This window comes from Schistocerca gregaria, chromosome 8 (genome assembly GCF_023897955.1).
Source record: "Schistocerca gregaria isolate iqSchGreg1 chromosome 8, iqSchGreg1.2, whole genome shotgun sequence".
NCBI lineage: Eukaryota > Metazoa > Arthropoda > Insecta > Orthoptera > Acrididae > Schistocerca > Schistocerca gregaria.
The window spans coordinates 244,529,259-244,549,289 of NC_064927.1; the positions used below are offsets into that span (position 1 = coordinate 244,529,259).

Below are 20,031 nucleotides of genomic sequence, written 5' to 3' on the forward strand. Positions count from 1 at the left end.
TTAGCCCACCTGGCTAGCCGCGCAATCTAAAACGCTGGCTTCCCGAGCGGGAAGGCGTGCCGGTCGCTGGCATGAATCCATCTGGTGGATTAGTGTCGAGGTCCAGTGTGCCGGCCAGCCTGTGGATGGTTTTTAAGACGGTTTTCCATCTGCTCATCGAATGCGGGTTGGTTCTCCCTATTCCACACTATGTCAGTGATTGCTGTGCAAACACTGTCTCCACGTATTCTCACACCATAATTACTCTACCACGCAATCATTTGGATTTACACTCATCTGGCATGAGATGTTCCAAAGAGAAGGGGGGGGGGGGGGTTCCACTGGGGGCCGAACCACACAATAACCCTAGGTTCGGTGTGTGGTGGTGGTGGAGTAGGTGGACTGTTGTGGCCTGTTGTGGTGTTGTGAGCCACTGAGGGTTCCTGTTCGACGAAGCTCCTCCATCATTTCTAGCTCTCTGGTTCAATGCACACATACTCACCAGGTGTTTGATGACAATATAAATTTTGATGAGACTGAGGATTAGGATTTTGAATGTGGAGTAGATTCTAAAGTGAGGGAAGCTACAACTCTTAGTGACCAACAAAAGGAACAACTTAGAAATTTGTCATTGGAGTTTAGAAATAAGTGTACTGAAAGACAGGGAAAGTGAAAGGCTGTCAGTGCATGCTGTATCTTAGGGATCTTCAACCTTTCTTTCTCAATCCATATAATAAACCATTTTCAAAAAGGAAAGTTATTGAGAAATAAATTCAGAAAATGAAAATGTAAGGGGTAATTGAGAGAAGTAGGAGTGCTTACAATAATCCTTTAGTTGTGGCAAGTAAGAGAAATTGTGGAGTGAGAATTGTTTTGGACCCTAGACATCTTAGTAAGTTTCTTATTAGACAGAATGATCATCCTGAGAACATGGTCGAGCTGTTACACAAATTTGATTATGTAAAATACAAGAGTAGTTTGGACTTGACCTCTGAATTTCACCAGATCCCATTTGAAATTAATTCTATGAAGTATGCTGCAGTTTTGTATGGAGGTAAGTGTTTTCAGTACTGTGTGGTGCCTTTTGGGTTAAATGTACTGGTAGCTGAATTCATAAGAGCTCTGAATTTTGTCTTGGGAAGTGAAGTGAGTTCAAAATTAATTGTATATATTGATGACAGTTTGGTCACTGAAAAGACTTGGCAACAACATTTAGATTTGTTAAGAGATGTGTTTTCAAAATTGGAATTAGGAGGTATGACTTTGAAAATAGCTAAGTGTAAATTTGGTGTGGAGAAGTTAAATTTTTAGGACATGTTATATCTGAGAAAGTTTCATATGTGAACACCTTTTAATACAGTTTTACGTAATTCCTGAATACTTGTCTTTTTTTCCCAATACAAATAAACAGAGCATATGCCATGTGATGTGAGAGAGGTACTGAACAGCATACTTAATACTTAAAACAATGTTGCAGGGTTTGACGTGAATGCTAGACAGGAAGTAACCTATCTGTCAGAGCGTGTGATGAGAAATCTAGGGAGAAAACTGAAAGATGTGGGTGGATCCACTCCCGCACTGCTGTACCCTGCTGGACCAGTCATTTTGCAAGAGATTGTGGGTGCTGGGTAAGGTACTTGAGCATCTGTTAACTGGAATGTGTGTTGTGATTGAGATATGTAAATTGTTAGCCCAGAAATTATCCTATATGAAGAATTCATGGAACTATGTGTTTAGAAAAATTGTCACTGGCATGGGCATTGTTATTCCACATAATGTATGTTTTTTCAGGTATGGGGAATAACTTCCCAATAGATTATATAACTTTAAATCAGTATGTATTTTTCTTATCAGTTGCAAATGAATCTTCTAGACCTCTATTTATGTAGGTAACCTTGTATGAACAATTACCAAACAGTGTGGAAAACATTTATGAGTACAGACACTATAACAAGATGTATAGATTTCTGATTTCACTCACTGATGTTGGTCCTCAAGCTACTCAATTATGTCATCATTCACAGCTATTTATGACTCTGATTACCTGCATTTATCCTGAGTACTGGAATAGTGTATCTCATTGGAACTAGGGTTGTGAGCAAACCCATACGTAACTTTGTCATAGTCATCGCAACTGTGTGTGTGTACTCAAGGAGAGCATGTAAGGATTGATTGAGGCTAGATGCTTCCTATAATTACTCTTTACATGTGATTGAACTTATTAATAAACATTTTTTGCTGGTGTGTACCAGGTTTAGTTCCAATTCTTGGGTCGGTCCCCACATCATAAGCTTAGGACTAATATTTTTTCATTAGTTTGTCCTAGTCAACATATTCTTGTAATGTAATTTCTTGGACTTTGCTGGTGATTTTGTGACATCTTGTTGAATCGGGTGTACTTCCGGTGATCTGCGTTTTTCTAACACAATATTTTGATGTCGTACCTCGGAGTCTTCATCAGGTGCTTCCTGTGACCGAACGACAGGCTGACCATATCCCGTATTTATATCTAAACAGTATCTGGCATTCCCTATGCCATCTGCTCCCACTGCGACTGTGTCAGTTGGTCGCCAAATGTTCTATCTTCCATCCGTACCCGCTTCCGTTGTTTTCCCCAGTGGTGGCCATTTCATGGTGTATCCTACTAGGTCCACACCCACCAGGCGCATTCCTAGCACTATCGACAGGCTCCGTTTGCTGTTGGTGACCATTCCGACTTTCTCCAGTGCGATCGTATCGGTTGGTCGCCTGGTGTTCCGTCTTCCATCTGCCTCCAATTCTGCTGTTTTCCATGGTGACAGCCATTTCATGGCGTTCCCCACTAGGTCCACGTCCGCCAGGCATGTTCCTTGCACTGGTGACAAGCTGTGTTTGCTGTTGGTGACCATTCCGACTTTCTCCAATGCCCCTGTCATTCTCCTGGTCTTGCGTTTTCTTCCGTTGTTTTTGTAATAGGTCCAAAGTCGCATTCCACGCTGTGCTGAATTGGTATCCAGCTTCCTGGTTTATCAAGTTCTTTGTCATCTTGATTCCGATTGATTCAGTGATGACGCTATCCCAAAATTTGGGGTCTGTGATAGGATCCTGGTTTTATCATAATTCATGGTGGGCTCAAGGTCTATTGCCAATTTAGTGGCTTGTCATAGCCTGGTATGCCTTTGGTGCTCTTTACATCTTATGTACACAGTCCTGGTGGTCTGGCCAATGTAAGACATACCAAAATCACGTGGTATATGGTAGATACCAGGGTTTCTCAATCCCAGATCATCCTTAACCGTTACAAGAAGTGCCCTGATCTTGTTTTGAGGGCAAAACACACTCTTGATAATGGTGATTTTTCAGTATTCTGCTGATCTTAGCAAATATAGGTCCTGCGTATGGTAGAAAGGCTACCCTCCTGGTCTCTTCTTCTTGTTCTTCTCACTCAGTATCAGGTCTTCTGGAGACATGTAGTGCCTTGCTGATGTCCCTTGTAGAGTATCCATTGTCTGCGCACACTTGCTGTAGGTGCTCTAACTCTGCTGCCAAGCTGTCTAAGTTGGACAGTGTTTTGGCTCGGTGAACAAGTGTTTTCAGCACCCGATTCTTCTGTGCCGGATGGTGGCAGCTGTCAGCCTGTAGGTATAAGTCAGTGTGTGTAGGTTTTCTATACACACTGTGGCCTAATGTGCCATCTGTTTCCTTCTCACCAGGACATCCAGAAAAGGAAGTTGACCATTATTTTCTAATTCCATTGTAAACTTAATCCTGGGGTGTCTCGAGTTCAGATGGTCAAGAAACTCATGCCTCTTTTCCCGACCATGTGGCTAGATGACGAATGTGTCATCAATGTACTTAAAGAAACAGGTCGGCTTGTAGGCCATGGTTGTAAGTGCCTCATCCTTGAATCTCTCCATAAACAGGTTTGCCACTATCGGAGATAAGGGACTACCCATCACCACTCCTTCAGTCTGTTCATAAAATTGGTCTCCACATACTCCAGTTTATATGGCTGATTGATTTTGTGTAATATTCCTACTCATGACTAACTATATTCCTCTGGTCTGTACCCGTTGTTGTGATTTTTTCGAGTCACGCTGACTCGTAGATTTAGGATCTGAATTTTTTTTCCTTCTCTTTTGATGATTTTGAGTGTGTGACTTGCAATTTGTAATTTACATTGGTAATATATTAAGTATCATATACTTCTATGCATCTATATTCCATCTTTTGGCATCATTCTGTACACCGTTTGGGAAACGTTATTGTAGGTCACACAATATTGTAAACATATTGTTTCCAAATTTTGTGAGGGGGTTGCTCTAAAGTGATGCTATCCTCTAGCATTGCTTTCTCTCAACACAAGTAGTTGATGCCAGAACTAATTTTTGAATTCTGAACAGGTCAGTATTATCTCAACTGTTTACCTCAGGAATTTCGTATTATCATAGACACACAATGTGTTGTATTTCAAGCTAAAAATTATGAAATTGAATTACTTTATTTTTGTTGTTACAATCAATGTGCGCCGGCTCTGTATGTACAGTTAATTTTTTTTTTTAATTACTAGCTGTTTGGAAAGCTTAAAATTTCTTTTGTTGATTGCGCAATCTAGTATTGTTTGTTGCGTTTGTTTCTGGGTTCATTTATAAATTAATAGAAGTTCAGTTGTTGGGAAGGTTTGTGGACCATTTGGAATGTTGTTATTACCACAGAGTAAGGAGGTAGCAGTGATCATGCCTCTGATGTAATCAGACGTGTTTTTGTATTTTGGAATAACAATGTAATTTCGGCTTTGTTAATGGGTAAATTCAAAAGGCAATGTGAAATAGTAAAATGTGATGCAAATAAACATAAGAAAAAAAATCTTCAAATTTATTTACATCAAATGGAACATGAGAACCTAATATGTAAAAATTTCAGCTTCAAGACTCAGACCCCCAGACATGAAGAACTGGAGGTAACTACGAGAAAAAAGATAAGTAAACAGTTTATTGTAAATCTTACTCCTCTCTAATTTTCTGAAATGACTTTACAATTGACGATAGTAGTGACAACAAAGGAGGGAGAGGTAGATTACAAGACATACAAGAATAAATGTGGCAATAAGTTCAAAATCGTTGGAAATAGAGACATAGATTAAAAGGGTGATTGTTTAAGAAATGTACTTATTCAGGAAGAGCAGCAACAAAGAAACCAAAAGTAAAAGAAAATCTCAATGAAACATGGCAGCTATTAAAGAGAAGGAAAGGAGTTTCAAGTAATCTGAGATGTCTTGAAAATGGTGCAAGAAGATTCAGTGAAAACTTAGTAAGAGAAACAAATGAAAACAATACAAATATGAAGAAAACTGTTCAGAGACTTTTTATTAGGCAGACGTCACATTTCATCAATAAAATGGCAATGGCACAGTAGATAATGACAGAATGAAAACTATTCATAGATTTATACATTTCTTTAAATGTAGGTGTAGTTCAAAAGATGAAACACAAATGTATGATAATTAATAATGAAAATGATTATTACATTCTGGAAGTAATGCCATATTGGGTGTATACAACCATTCAAGTTATGAAGAAAGGAAAAGATCCTGGAGATGATGGTGTTTCAGTAGAAGTGGTACTGCAAAAGTGGAAAAATGCTGTAATTTTTCTCATTCCGAATACAAGGCACATTGGGCAAGTGCTGGCCTATCATAACTGATGCCATGTCTCAGAAACAGTGATCTCAGTTGTGATGAATGGGAAAAAACCCCATCTGGATCACTATTTTCTTTATTAATGATTATTGGTTTGATTTGACTAGTAGATCATCTTCAGATTTGATGTTGCAAGCTTCAGTTCAGCAATATCATGTTCAATATATTACTGCAACTTGCAGTAATACATCTAAAGATGGTCTGCTAGTCAGATCTACATCTACAGATCACACAATCTTGGCACCTGAGCAGAGCACACAGGGAGTAGAAGCTTGCGATTAGCTTGTAGCACATTGGCTGTTGGGACAAGCCCCATCCTCTTTCCCTCAGAGCAGATGGCTTATTGCTTACTGAAGGAATGCACACAGAATGGATTAATGTGTCTCAGAAGTGACCTGAAAGTTGAAAATGAGTCTTCGCTTATTTTTGTACATAATATTGTTAATCACTACCAACAACATCACACATGAATCAACACTAGATTCATTGCTATGGTGTACAATACTGTCATGTAAGTAAGGTTGGCAATGAGAGTAAACAATCCGGAGCGACATGAAGTCAACCCATGTTCATCAGTTGGAGAGGGCCAAGCTTAAGCGTGCAGTCTGTATGTCTATACTCTGCAAACTACTGTGAAGTGCATGGCAAAGAGTATTTTCCATTGTACCAGCTGCTGCGGCTTCTTACAATTCCATTCAAGTATGGAACACAGGCAGAATGAATGTTTAAATGGCTCTGTGTGTTCTGTAATTGATCTAATCTTGTTCTTATGGTCCATACAGGAACAATACATAGGGGGTTATAATATATTTATAATGTCATCACTTAAAGGTGGATCTACAAACTTTGTAAGGAGGCTTTCTCATTATAGTTTGCAAGTGTTTCCCATTTCAGTTTCTTCATAATCTCTTGGGACTCTCCCATAGATCAAACAAACCAGTGACCAACCAGTCATGCTGCCCTTCTTTGTATGTTCAGTATCCCTGGTTATCCCCATAGTTGAAACTGGTAATCATTAACAAAAGAAATAGTGGTCAAGACAAAGTTTTCTCAATCATTATAAAAGACCTATCAGTCTCCTGTCAGTCACTATATGAGATATTCACTAGACAGAAAAATCATTAGAATTTAATTAGACAAAGGACTAAGCTGGATTTGGAAATCGATATAACACACTGAATCATAATTATAGAATAATGAGAAATTGTAGAGCAATGATTATGAAGTACTACTTTGTGCAGAATTCACAGTTTTTAAGGAAAATGTTGCAGAGCAATGTGTATGAATTACTACTTTGTACAGAATTCACAGTTTTTAAGGAAAATATTGACTTATTTTGTACACAAAATCTGTTCTAAAAATGTTGATTGAACCTGAAGGAGAATTTCACACTGCAGCGAGTGTGCACTGATATGAAACATCTTGGCAGATTAAAACTGTGTGCTGGTCTGAGACTCGAACTGGGGACCTTTGCCTTTCGCGGGCAAGTGCTCTACCAACTGAGCTACCCAAGCACGGCTCATGCCTCGTATCTGACTATACACAAGAAAGTACAAGTTGAAGCTACAGCTTACATCAAACTTCATAAGTATAGTGAGAAATTTATAACTGAAAGAGGGATTGGGCAGAGAGACTCCATGCCATTGTAACTATTCTCAGAAGTCCTGCAGAAAACTTCCAAAGCTTTAAACTAGGAAAAAAGAAGGAATACATGTTTTAGGAGTGTATACACGATCCAGTCACAATAACATGACGACTGCTTATATTTGATGTCAATGTGCAAAACCACTCACAGACAGCAGATGGCAGCACTAGCACTGGAAGATATATTAAGTGTGTCAGCTGAATGTGGAAAACAGTGTAACTGCTGTGGTAATGCAGAAACAATGCAATATGCCTGATGTTCAAAAGGGTATGATAATTGGCTTTTGGGTCTAAGGTGGAACATTTCTGAAATAGTTAAGTTTGTAAACTGTTCGTGTGCTGCCGTGGTTAAAGTGTACTGTGGATGGAAAAATGGGACTATCCAAAACCAACATCGAGGCAACCATGGAGCACAGATGACAGGGATCAATGATGGCTATGGAGGTATGTATGGCTGAAGAGATGTGCAACTGTTGATCAACTGATGACCCAGATGAACCAAGGGGCAACCAACACTGTCTCCACAACAATCACAGGGTACACTGCTGCATAAGGGTTGCCACAGCAGTACCTGGTACCCATGTTGACTCGTGTTCATCAGTGATGACGGCCAGGATTTGTACATCAATACTGTAACTGGACATCAAGTGAGTGGAAACAACTATTCTTTTCAGATATATCATGTTGTATGCTCCATCAGAAAGATGGTCATTGCCACTTATGGCACAAAACATCTGAAAGCAAACACTCTGCATGCATTATTCTCTGGAGAATGTATTTGTGGCATCCTTTCGATGATCACGTCATTCTGGAAGGCACTTGGATCAACACAGGTATGTATGTGTTCACCCCTAAATGCAGTCTGGTTTTCCTTGGCCCAATCGCATCCATCAGAAGGACAATGCAACATGCTACTGCTTACAGTATATATGCACGGTTTGAAGAGCAGCAGATGAATTTACTTTACTCCCCTGGGCACCAAACTTTCCTGATTTGAACCAAATCAACAATCTGTGGGATCATCTCAATTGTGATGTTTGCACCACGGACCCTCGACCAAGAAACCTGGCACAGCTGGCAATAGCACTGGAATTGGCATGACTCCACATCACTCTTAGTACTCTCCTCCTGTATGTCTCACAGTGGTCCACACTGGAAATGATGGTCATTCAGGTTTTTGACAGGTGGTCACATTGATATGAATGGACAGCATATGTGATCCATCATTATTTTGCACACTATGTACCATTTTCCTACACTACTGCAACACCATTCTTAAGCCTAAGTAATTATGATTATCATTAACATATACAATTTAGTACTATAAAACCATTGTACATCTAAGTATGACATTATCAAAAGTCATTAATCTCAAAACTGCATGCAAAAAATTATAAATAAAAAACAAGAAGTTGAAAACCAACCATAACAAGCCTAAACAATATGCAAGTACCGTACAGAACAGAAAATTATGCAAAAGCTGATTAGACAGACGAAGGATGTTTCTTGCTGCATTCCAGGAGAATCCATAACTAAAGTGAGATGAGAGATGGGTTGATGACATTAGAAAACATGCAAGAGAATCATTGATGAATAGGCTACATATGGACACTGTAATGCATAGAAAAATCAGTTGATGTTAAGTGGTTGATGATGATGAATACACTTATAGTTGTGACCCCATTCCAATAACAGTCTGCTCAACTAACATAACACTGTCTTTTGGAACACTACTAACAGGAAACAGTGATAGAAAATCAGAATAAAAGTTATTAAATAAAAAGAGTCTAGGATTACATGTAAGTTGTTAAAATTTAAAATTCATTAATCAAGTGATGGTTTTGATCGTGGTACCATTCACTCTCCATGATGATGGCTGGAGACAATAAATACTGCTCAATGGGTTTATCATAAAATACACCCTGCTTAATGTGCTTATTTTCGCTAAATAGTGAGCTGCTCCTTACCGCTATTCCCAGCCGTCATCACAAGGTATTGGTCTTATGATGATTGTGCCACAAATGAAACTGATCACTTGGTTAATAAATTTTCAATTTCAGTAGTGTACATTTAATCCTAGATTGTTTTTATAGAAAGCCTTTTGTATTAATGTGATATAGGAAGCTTTAATAGTCGAGTGCTATTAAGTGTTCCATAGATCTCGTGTTTGTTTTGAATACAGTCAGAGAGTCCCTTTAGTCAGCCATAGTGCTAGTGTTTGTTTTGAATACAGTCCAGAGACAGGTAGTGCTATTTTCCTTGTTTTCTACAAGAAGTGGTTAGCAATCACAGTTTAGTCAATAATCAACCACCTTTAGTGAATTAGCAGTCTATTTAAAAGTTTATTAACACTCTATAGTAAATTGATTTCTTAGGATGGATAGGATGTGTGGCTGCTGTGTACGGACGCAGGAGGAGCTGGCCACTCTTCGCGAACAGCTGAGCGTGTTGATGGCCGCGGTCAGCCGTCTTCAGGCTGCTGCCTCGGAGTGTAGCAGCAGTGGGGAGTCTGGTGCGTCGCAAGGTACACCCCAGGTGTTACATGCTTCACCCACTGTCCCTGCTGTCGAGACATCTTCGCGGGTACCGGGCGCGGTTGGGCCACCCTCTCCCCAAGGGGAGTGGCGGGTTCAGCAGCGTTCGCGGCGCACGAGGCGGAGGGTCAATGTGGAGGCTGGCCGTGTGGCATCGCCCGCTCTGCCTGTGAGTGCACATGTGGCTGCTCCTTCAGCAAGGTCCGAGCAGGCACATGGGGGGAGGGGTTTATTAGTTATTGGGAGCTCCAACGTTAGGCGGGTGATGGAGCCCCTTAGAGAAATAGCGGAAAGGTCGGGGAAGAAGGCCAGTGTTCACTCTGTCTGCTTGCCGGGGGGTCTCATCCGAGATGTGGAGGAGGCCCTACCGGCGGCGATAGAGAGCACTGGGTGCACCCGACTGCAAATTGTTGCTCATGTCGGCACCAATGACTCCTGCCGTCTGGGTTCAGAGGTCATCCTCAGTTCGTACAGGCGGTTGGCGGAGTTGGTGAAGGCGGAAAGCCTCGCTCGCGGGGTGGAAGCAGAGCTAACTATTTGTAGTATCGTTCCCAGAACCGATTGCGGTCCTCTGGTTTGGAGCCGAGTGGAAGGCTTTAACCAGAGGCTCAGACGATTCTGCGGAGAGCTGGGGTGCAAATTTCTCGACCTCCACTATCGGGTGGAGAAATGTAGGGTCCCCCTGAATAGGTCAGGCGTGCACTACACGCCGGAAGCGGCTACGAGGGTAGCGGAGTAGGTGTGGAGTGCACATGGGGTTTTTTTAGGTTAGAGAATTCCCTCCCTAGGCCCGACAAGACGCCTCCTGAGACGCGGCAAGGCAGGAGTAGGCAAAATGCAACAAGGAATAACAATATTAATGTGCTTATAGTAAACTGCAGGAGCGTCTATAGAAAGGTCCCAGAACTGCTCTCATTAATAAACGGTCACAACGCCCACATAGTACTAGGAACAGAAAGTTGGCTGAAACCAGACGTAAACAGTAATGAAATCCTAAACTCGGATTGGAATGTATACCGCAGAGATAGGCTGGACAGTGAAGGGGGAGGCGTGTTTATAGCGATAAGAAGTGCAATAGTATCGAAGGAAATTGACGGAGATTCCAATTGTGAAATGATTTGGGTGAAGGTCACAGTTAAAGCAGGCTCAGACGTAATTGGATGTCTCTATAGGCCCCCGGGCTCAGCAGCTGTTGTGGCTCAGCACCTGAAGAATAATTTGGAAAATATTTCGAGTAGATTTCCCCACCATGTTATAGTTCTGGGTGGAGATTTTAATTTGCTGGATATAGACTGGGAGACTCAAACGTTCATAACGGGTGGCAGGGACAAAGAATCCAGTGAAATATTTTTAAGTGCTTTATCTGAAAACTACCTTGAGCAGTTAAACAGAAAACTGACTCGTGGCGATAACATATTAGACCTTCTGGTGACAAACAGACCCAAACTATTTGAATCAGTTAATGCAGAACAGGGAATCAGCGATCATAAAGCGGTTACTGCATCGATGATTTCAGCCGTAAATAGAAATATTAAAAAAGGTAGGAAGATTTTTCTGTTTAGCAAAAGTGACAAAAAGCAGATTTCAGAGTACTTGGTGGCTCAACACAAAAGTTTTGTCTCAAGTACAGACAGTGTTGAGGATCAGTGGACAAAGTTCAAAACCATGGTACAATATGCGTTAGATGAGTATGTGCCAAGCAAGATTGTAAGAGATGGAAAAGAGCCACCGTGGTACAACAACCGAGTTAGAAAACTGCTGCGGAAGCAAAGGGAACTTCACAGCAAACATAAACATAGCCAAAGCCTTGCAGACAAACAAAAATTACGCGAAGCGAAATGCAGTGTGAGGAGGGCTATGCGAGAGGCTTTCAATGAATTCGAAAGTAAAGTTCTATGTACTGACTTGGCAGAAAATCCTAAGAAATTTTGGTCCTATGTCAAAGTGGTAGGTGGATCAAAGCAAAATGTCCAGACACTCTGTGACCAAAATGGTACTGAAGCAGAGGATGACAGACTAAAGGCCGAATTACTAAATGTCTTCTTCCAAAGCTGTTTCACAGAGGAAGACTGCACTGTGCTTCCTTCTCTAGATTGTCGCACAGTTGACAAAATGGTAGATATCGAAGTAGACGACAGAGGGATAGAGAAACAATTAAAATCGCTCAAAAGAGGAAAGGCCGCTGGTCCTGATGGAATACCAGTTCGATTTTACACAGAGTACGCGAAGGAACTTGCCCCCTTTCTTGCAGCGGTGTACCGTAGGTCTCTAGAAGAGCGAAGCGTTCCAAAGGATTGGAAAAGGGCACAGGTCATCCCCGTTTTCAAGAAGGGACGTGAACAGATGTGCAGAACTGTAGACCTATATCTCTAACGTCGATCAGTTGTAGAGTTTTGGAACACGTATTATGTTCGAGTATAATGACTTTCCTGGAGACAGAAATCTACTCTGTAGGAATCAGCATGGGTTGCGAAAAAGACGGTCGTGTGAAACCCAGCTCGCGCTATTCGTCCACGAGACTCAGAGGGCCTTAGACACGGGTTCACAGGTAGATGCCGTGTTTCTTGACTTCCGCAAGGCGTTTGACACAGTTCCCCACAGTCGTTTAATGAACAAAGTAAGAGCATACGGACTATCAGATCAATTGTGTGATTGGATTGAGGAGTTCCTAGATAACAGAACGCAGCATGTCATTCTCAATGGAGAGAAGTCTTCCGAAGTAAGAGTGATTTCAGGTGTGCCGCAGGGGAGTGTCATAGGACCGTTGCTATTCACAGTATACATAAATGACCTGGTGGATGACATCGGAAGTTCACTGAGGCTTTTTGCAGATGATGCTGTGGTGTATCGAGAGGTTGCAACAATGGAAAATTGTACTGAAATGCAGGAGGATCTGCAGCAAATTGACGCATGGTGCACGGAATGGCAATTGAATCTCAATGTAGACAAGTGTAATGTGATGCGAATACATAGAAAGATAGGTCTCTTATCATTTAGCTACAAAATAGCAGGTCAACAACTGGAAGCAGTTAATTCCATAAATTATCTGGGAGTACTCATTAGGAGTGATTTAAAATGGAATGATCATATAAAGATGATCGTCGGTAAAGCAGATGCCAGACTGAGATTCATTGGAAGAATCCTAAGGAAATGCAATCCGACAACAAAGGAAGTAGGTTACAGTACGCTTGTTCGCCCAATGCTTGAATACTGCTCAGCAGTGTGGGATCCGCACCAGGTAGGGTTGATAGAAGAGATAGAGAAGATCTAACGGAGAGCAGCGCGCTTCGTTACAGGATCATTTAGTAATTGCGAAAGCGTTACGGAGATGATAGATAAACTCCAGAGGAAGACTCTGCAGGAGAGACGCTCAGTAGCTCGGTACGGGCTTTTGTTAAAGTTTCGAGAACATACCTTCACCGAAGAGTCAAGCAGTTTATTGCTCCCTCCTACGTATATCTCGCGAAGAGACCATGAGGATAAAATCAGAGAGATTAGAGCCCACACAGAAGCATACCGACAATCCTTCTTTCCACGTACAATACGAGACTGGAATAGAAGGGAGAACCGATAGAGGTACTCAGGGTACCCTCCGCCACACACCGTCAGGTGGCTTGCGGAGTATGGATGTAGATGTAGATGTAGATAGTTACACATTTTTTTAGTTTCTACAAAATAATAGTTATAGTTACAGTTTATTTTTTCGTCCATAGATCATATTTCACAATGATGAATTTAGTGTAATATTTCATCGAAATCTTCATTGATATACAACAACAATATTTTTGTACTGCATTACATTAACAGAGCATTAGTAGTAATACACTGTGATGATATATGCTAACACCCTGCATTAATTCACTCAACAATACTGGATACACAAGGAAAGTAACAAAGCCAAGTTGTTCATTTATGACATATTGCTGAAAATACTAAAACAAGTTTTACATTTATATAAACCAGCTGTTTAGATCATGTATGTTTATCAATACTGCAGAAAATTTAAACAATTATACATAATGAAAACTCATTAAATCATATCTGCCCAAAATACACTTAGTGTATAAGTTCTCTTCTGTATTTCAAGCACTGGAGTTTGTTTTCCTTTCCATCTTTTAGTAAATTTGTTTCCAAAGGAAAAGGAATTGTTTTACTACACTTACAACTTTACATTTGTCCAATGGATTTGTCTGCAAGTGCTGTTTCGCTTTATACCAACATCCAGAGACGAGATAATCCTTCAGTTTTCTTTTGTAGGTGCTCAGTTCATTTACACTAAGTGACAGTCTATTATAAAATAAAATTCTTGCATTTGTGGTGTTCCTATCTGTCATTTTCAACATTTTGCTTTATATATGATAATTTTCTCTAGTTGTTTTGTTGTTGTCATGAAAACCTCTATTTAGAGGTGCTGTACAATTTATCATAAAGGAAATATTGTCTCATATATACAGAAACTTGGTGCAGTTAACATTTTAAATTCTTTGAATATGTTATTTCAGAATTCCCATGGTATTTGTTTTGTTTTGCATCTGATGGCCTTCTCTTGAAGCTTTAAAATTCTCTGAATGCATACATCTTCAAGAATTTTTGTATGTCACTTAGGTGGCTAATGTTTTTTCAACAGTAAAGATGTTCTGGCCTTCCAATGGACAAATTGTAAAACACAATAGCAGAAATATCTGAAAGAACAAAATGGGAAGGAGGAAGATCATGCTAACAACAAATTCTGCCTAAAATAACTAGCACAAAAAATAAAAATAGATGGGAAATGTATATTATATTTATTGATCTGAAGATGGTTTATCACAGTGCTCCAAAACAGTTGGAACCTTGATATCTCAGATTTGGATGAATTTTTTTTTCAGGTAATGTACCCACTAACACTAGTTTAAATTTAAAATTTCAAATTTTTCTGACCTTTGGTTTTTGAGTTCCAAGGGTTTAAAAATAAAAAAAACTCCGTTTTTGATCAATTGATGATTGTTCTAAAATGCTATAGCTCAAAAACTATACAACCTAGAGAGCTCAAACGTGCACCATTGTTTTCCTCTATAAATTCCCTTCAATTTTATATGTGACATGACTATGGTACGTATATATGAAAATGTTAAACTACTACAAAAACATTTTTTTTAAATTTCCAAAATATGTACCCTCGGATTTTTTAATAAAAATGTATGTGTTGTGCAGTCTAACTGACTACATGCATGCAAAATTTCAAGATGGGATCTCAGTGGGTTCTTGTATAAAATAATATTTTACTACTACAATATGCACTAGTGAGATGAAAAGCAGACTATTTCTACACTATTAATACTGAGGTAGGTCTATGTAATTTTTAAAAAAAATTAAATTAAAAAGTGTTAGCATTTATATGCAACATTACCCTGTTATTGTTTGTTAATTCATTAAATGATATTTTAATGCGAGAATAAAATATATAAAAAATAATAACTTAAGAATCTTATGATTTTGTACGACATTCACTTTTTATTATAAAAAAATGTGAGTTTTTCATATGTGGTCAAGGCTCTAGTTTTGGCCAATACCCCACTTATGGCCACTTTGATGTAATGGGGAAGCTACAATGCTTCCTTTCATCATATATTATAAATGGGAGGGAAAACTAAAACATCTGCAACATGTCTTCATATCAGATTGCCTGAAACATAATGCAGCGCTTTCTATGTATTTCAGGAAAAACTGCTAGAAATCATAAAGCAAACCTTGCTTTTTGCACTTAGGAAGATTATTTACTTTTCTGATGGCAGCACTGCACAATACAAAAATAAGAAAAACTTCCTTAATTTGTGTTTACATAAAAATGATTTTGAAAATGAGACAGAGTGGGAGTTCTTTGCAAAATTCCATGGAAAGAGTGCATGCGATGGCCTTGGTGGAATTGTTAAGCAGCTAGCTGCTAAAACCAGCTTACAAAGGCCATATGACCAACAAATTTAACACCCAAATCACTTTATGTATTTGCCATGGACAACATAAAAAACATTGACTTTGAATATTGCACAACAGAGGACTATGAACTGACCAAAGAATACTTACTTCCTCAGTTTAGTGACTTAAAAGCGATTGAGGGAACACAAAAGTTTCACTCATATAAACCCTGCACAGACTGTTAAATTACTGTCAAGCCTTATCATTTTAGTCTAGATGAGTCTCTTGAATATGTGACAACACTGTACCAAATAAAACCGTCACATATGGAAAATATTACTGCTGGTTTTGTGACAGTAGCATATGACGACTCTTCGTGGCTAGGATGCATTGAAGAAAAATACAATGACATGTAACAAATAAATTTTTTACACTCAAAGGGTCCAGCCCAGTCTTTTTACTATCCACAATCAAGAGATATGTTAGATGTCTTAGGAAATACTCTTTTACAAACAGCGAATCCAACAACAGCTACGGGAAGAACCTATACTTGAAGTGCTAAAGAAATGAAGTTGTCTTCTCTTGCTTTGGAAAATATCTTAAAAGATCATAAAAGAAGCATGTTTAAATTATGTTACACCTACTCTCAGTTAACACTAAGTTGTATAAATACCATGTGTATTAACTTAGTAAATACCAGCTGGTATTAGAAATACAGTTCTATCCATGCAGATATCAACAAGTTAATCTTTTTCCCAAGTGAAATTACTTATATGCCAATTTCTAATATAAGGAACTTGTTGTAAATGATTACAAATAACACTGGAAAACCAAGAAAAAGATAACCTCTGCCATTTACAACTAAGGATGAAGGTGAGTGGCTTTATTCAAAATTTTAACTTGCAGCATGTATACTACCAATTAAAGTGTGTTCACTTCCTTCTGATGCATAGTTAAAAGAATCATGAACATTAAATTAAAAAAAAACACTATGTCATTTAATGAATTAACAAACAATAAGAGGGCAATGTTGCATAAAAAGGCTAACATAATAATTTAAGTTTGTTAGAATTACATAGGCCTACCTTAGTATTCATAGCCTAGAAATAGTCTGCTTTTCACCTGACTAGTGTGTATTGCAGTAGTAAAATATTATACAAGAACCCATTGAGATCCCATCTTGAAATTTTGCATGCATGAAGTCAGTTAGACTGGACAACACATATAATTTTATAAATAAATCCAAGGGTACATATTTTGGAAATTTCAAAAAACTGTTTTTTTTTTTAATAGTTTAAAATTTTCAGATTTAGGTGGCATAGTCATGTTACATATCAAATTGAAAGGAATTTTTAGAGGATATCAATGGTGCAAGTTTGAGCTCTCTACGTTGTATAGTTTTTGAGCTGCAGCATTTTAATACTATCATCAATTGATCAAAAACAGAGGTTTTTTTAGACTTTTAAACCCTTGAAACTCAAAACCCAAAGGTCAGAAAAATGTGAAATCTCAAATTTAAACTAGTGTTAGTGGATACATTACCTGAAAAAAAATCATCCAAATCTGAGAGGTCATGGTTGAAATCATGTAGTACAATTGGTTGATTTGACATGGAATGACCCTAATGGTACTCAGTGCAAGACAAAAAAGTATCCTCAGTTTATAATAATGCAGTGAAACATTATAGTAAGGACAACAGAAGTAGAGTCAAAATAGATAACTGTTTGACAGAAGAGTTTACTGTTAACAAGGGATTGTATGTTAAGGATTTTGCATCTCTCTAATGTTGTTCAAAATATGTATTGATGAAATCTTTAAAAACTGGAGGAGGAAACGTCAAAATATGGGTCATAAGAGTAAGCTATACATAGAGTCTACTGTTCGTGGACAATCGACCGATTGGAGCTGAAGAAGAAGAAGAAGAAGAAGATGTAAGTAATATGTTTAGAAAATAAGTGATATGCTGTGAGGAGTAAAGTATGGTGGAGGGAAAAAAACACAGTAGGCCTATACGTTCACACAAAGTATGACTTGTGTATTAGTTTATAAGTCATACTGCATGTGAACGTCTAGGCCTACTTCATACAAGCATCACATTATGGAATAAAATTAGGAACGCAAAGGCCATAATGAAGTGGCTGCATCCAATATCATGGAATCATGGTATCTTAAAAGTTAAAAAAGAAAGAAGCGACTGTGCAAGCGTTTTGTGAACAGCATTGTGTCACTTGGGGCAAAAGTGTGGTCGCTAACCGACAAACTGAAAGAAAGGCTCCATGCAATGGAAATGCTTAAGGTGTTGCATAAACCTCAATAACAGACATAGTAAACAATGAAAACATCACTAAAATAATAGAAATAGATTCAACTTTGTTGTAGTGGATAGAAAGTAAACAAAGAGAATCGTACAGTCATTACGGTATGTACATATGGTAACAGAATACCAGTAGCTCACAAAGTGTAATCACGATGTCTTTCAGGAGGGTGGAAAAAAGTGTAGGCCCAATAGGCCTAGAATGTGATGGAATGTAGGAACTACAGAGGCTATGAATGAAGACTGGGTTATGGTACAGCAGCATGTGTAACTGTCAGTTTCGTGTAGGCCTATTATGAGAAAACGATTGCCACAGTCCTGCCACAAATCTACTGCGTTTTGCAGAATATTACATCAGTCAAACGTAGTATGAATTTCAGACGCGTTATCATCTTGTAATTATTCAATTCTGATTCTCATCCTTGTTCAAAACACGTTTTGTTACCTCCCCGACTTTCACGAAACTGTGTACCGAAATCCCAGTCCGTTTTAATTTTGACTGTTTTTCTAAGCATAATTTTGATGGCGACAAAACTAACGACGCCAGATCACTTAAGATGAAATCAAGCATGACTTCACATTCTACTGGATTTAGAGGACGAAAAATACTTATTCTGGATGGTTATACTCCGATACTTTTCATTAACGCTCTGCCAATATTGTTAAACAATCTCTGAAATTTTGTCGGTCTCATATTATTGGTATCGGTAAGTTCAATTAAATTAACGAAAGGCTCTGTTTTGTCGAAGGATACGGCTCTCGTAAATTTGAACTCAATTTGTGATTGTTAAGCCAACGTAACAGTTACCTGCGTATAGCGTACGTAACTGACAAGAGTCATAATGAAAAACCGTTACAAAGCGACCCATTAGAAGCCCATAGCAATGTAAAAGGAACGTGACCCAAAGTGTCTAGTGCCGAAAGGTACGGTATTTTGATTAAAAAAATTAACTCCCAGGAAAACTAAGAGTCAAAGTGTTAACACTGTTTAAACAGTTATTGAATGACATCTACAAAATAATATTTTACTGATTCGTGAAAGCAAAATACCAGAAACTGGATAATAAGTTGTGACTGAACAACTAACACAAATAAAATGTACGTAGCTGCTAGCACTGGCAACTGTTACCTAGCAAAATGAAATGTTCTAAAGCCCAGAGTATGTCATTTGCGGTAAAACCTTCACCAATATTTTCGATCTAGTCGTGACACTTTATTGTGTCCTGCAGCGTTCCACCACTGAACTGAGAAAAAGTACAGTGAAATGCGTGCTGCAATCCTATCACGTACTTAGCACGCTTTCGGGAAGCACAGACTTGGAACTATTGTACTGAAGAATGCCGACAACGAGCACCACAATGTAAACGCCCGAAAGATTTTAGCGTAGGTCGCGCGAGTCTACAGCAAAGAAAAATTTATTCTACACAGGCCTGATAGAAGAACTTATATTACTACGGCAAAACCTACTTACAATGGAAGATATCCGTTGCTTTATAAGGCTGGGTCTTACACAAATAAGTTCACATGACTTCTACACCAGAAAACTTGCTTTCTCAGACACAGGACTGAATAACATAGCGCCCTACTCATGGCTGTGGTCGCTGCTAGAGCTATTCCATGAACACGTTGCATTTCGCTGCGTCGCACGACGCTTCCACTAGCTATTGATTTCTGTACCCCCACTATTACTGCTGGGAAGGAGGAGGAGAAGGGGAGTGTAATCAATATTCCTAAAATAAGCTGTGTTCCTCACGGTGTTTTAATTGCACTTGCTGGTATTTACACAGGAAAAATAACGCCTTGAAATAGTGTTTAATGTTTTCTTCTGATATCGCCTCCTGAAATGTTAGTTGATAATTCTGTGCATTTTGAGAGTCCTTTTCGGCTGTTATCTATGCCAGTGTTGCTGCAATTTTATTCTACGGATTGCTTTACCCTCATGATAAAACGACAGATGAAACAAACGTATGATGCCTTTCTGCCATGCG

The 20,031-nt window shown here is 38.9% G+C and overlaps 1 protein-coding gene across 4 annotated transcripts in view; it reads right to left on the reverse strand.

Moving 5' to 3' along the window:
• LOC126284284 (armadillo repeat-containing protein 2) overlaps positions 1–20,031 on the reverse strand; it is a 168,381-nt gene that overhangs the window by 143,980 nt on the left and 4,370 nt on the right. The window contains exon 1 of one of the 4 annotated variants that reach the window (XR_007551463.1): positions 19,515–19,681. The exons of 1 other annotated variant lie outside the window; for it this stretch is intronic. The gene's annotated coding sequence lies outside the window, so the exon portion shown is untranslated. Of the gene's footprint in view, positions 1–19,514; positions 19,714–20,031 lie in introns of those variants that run through there. 2 more of the 4 variants (XM_049983112.1, XM_049983111.1) reach the window with 2 other exon arrangements.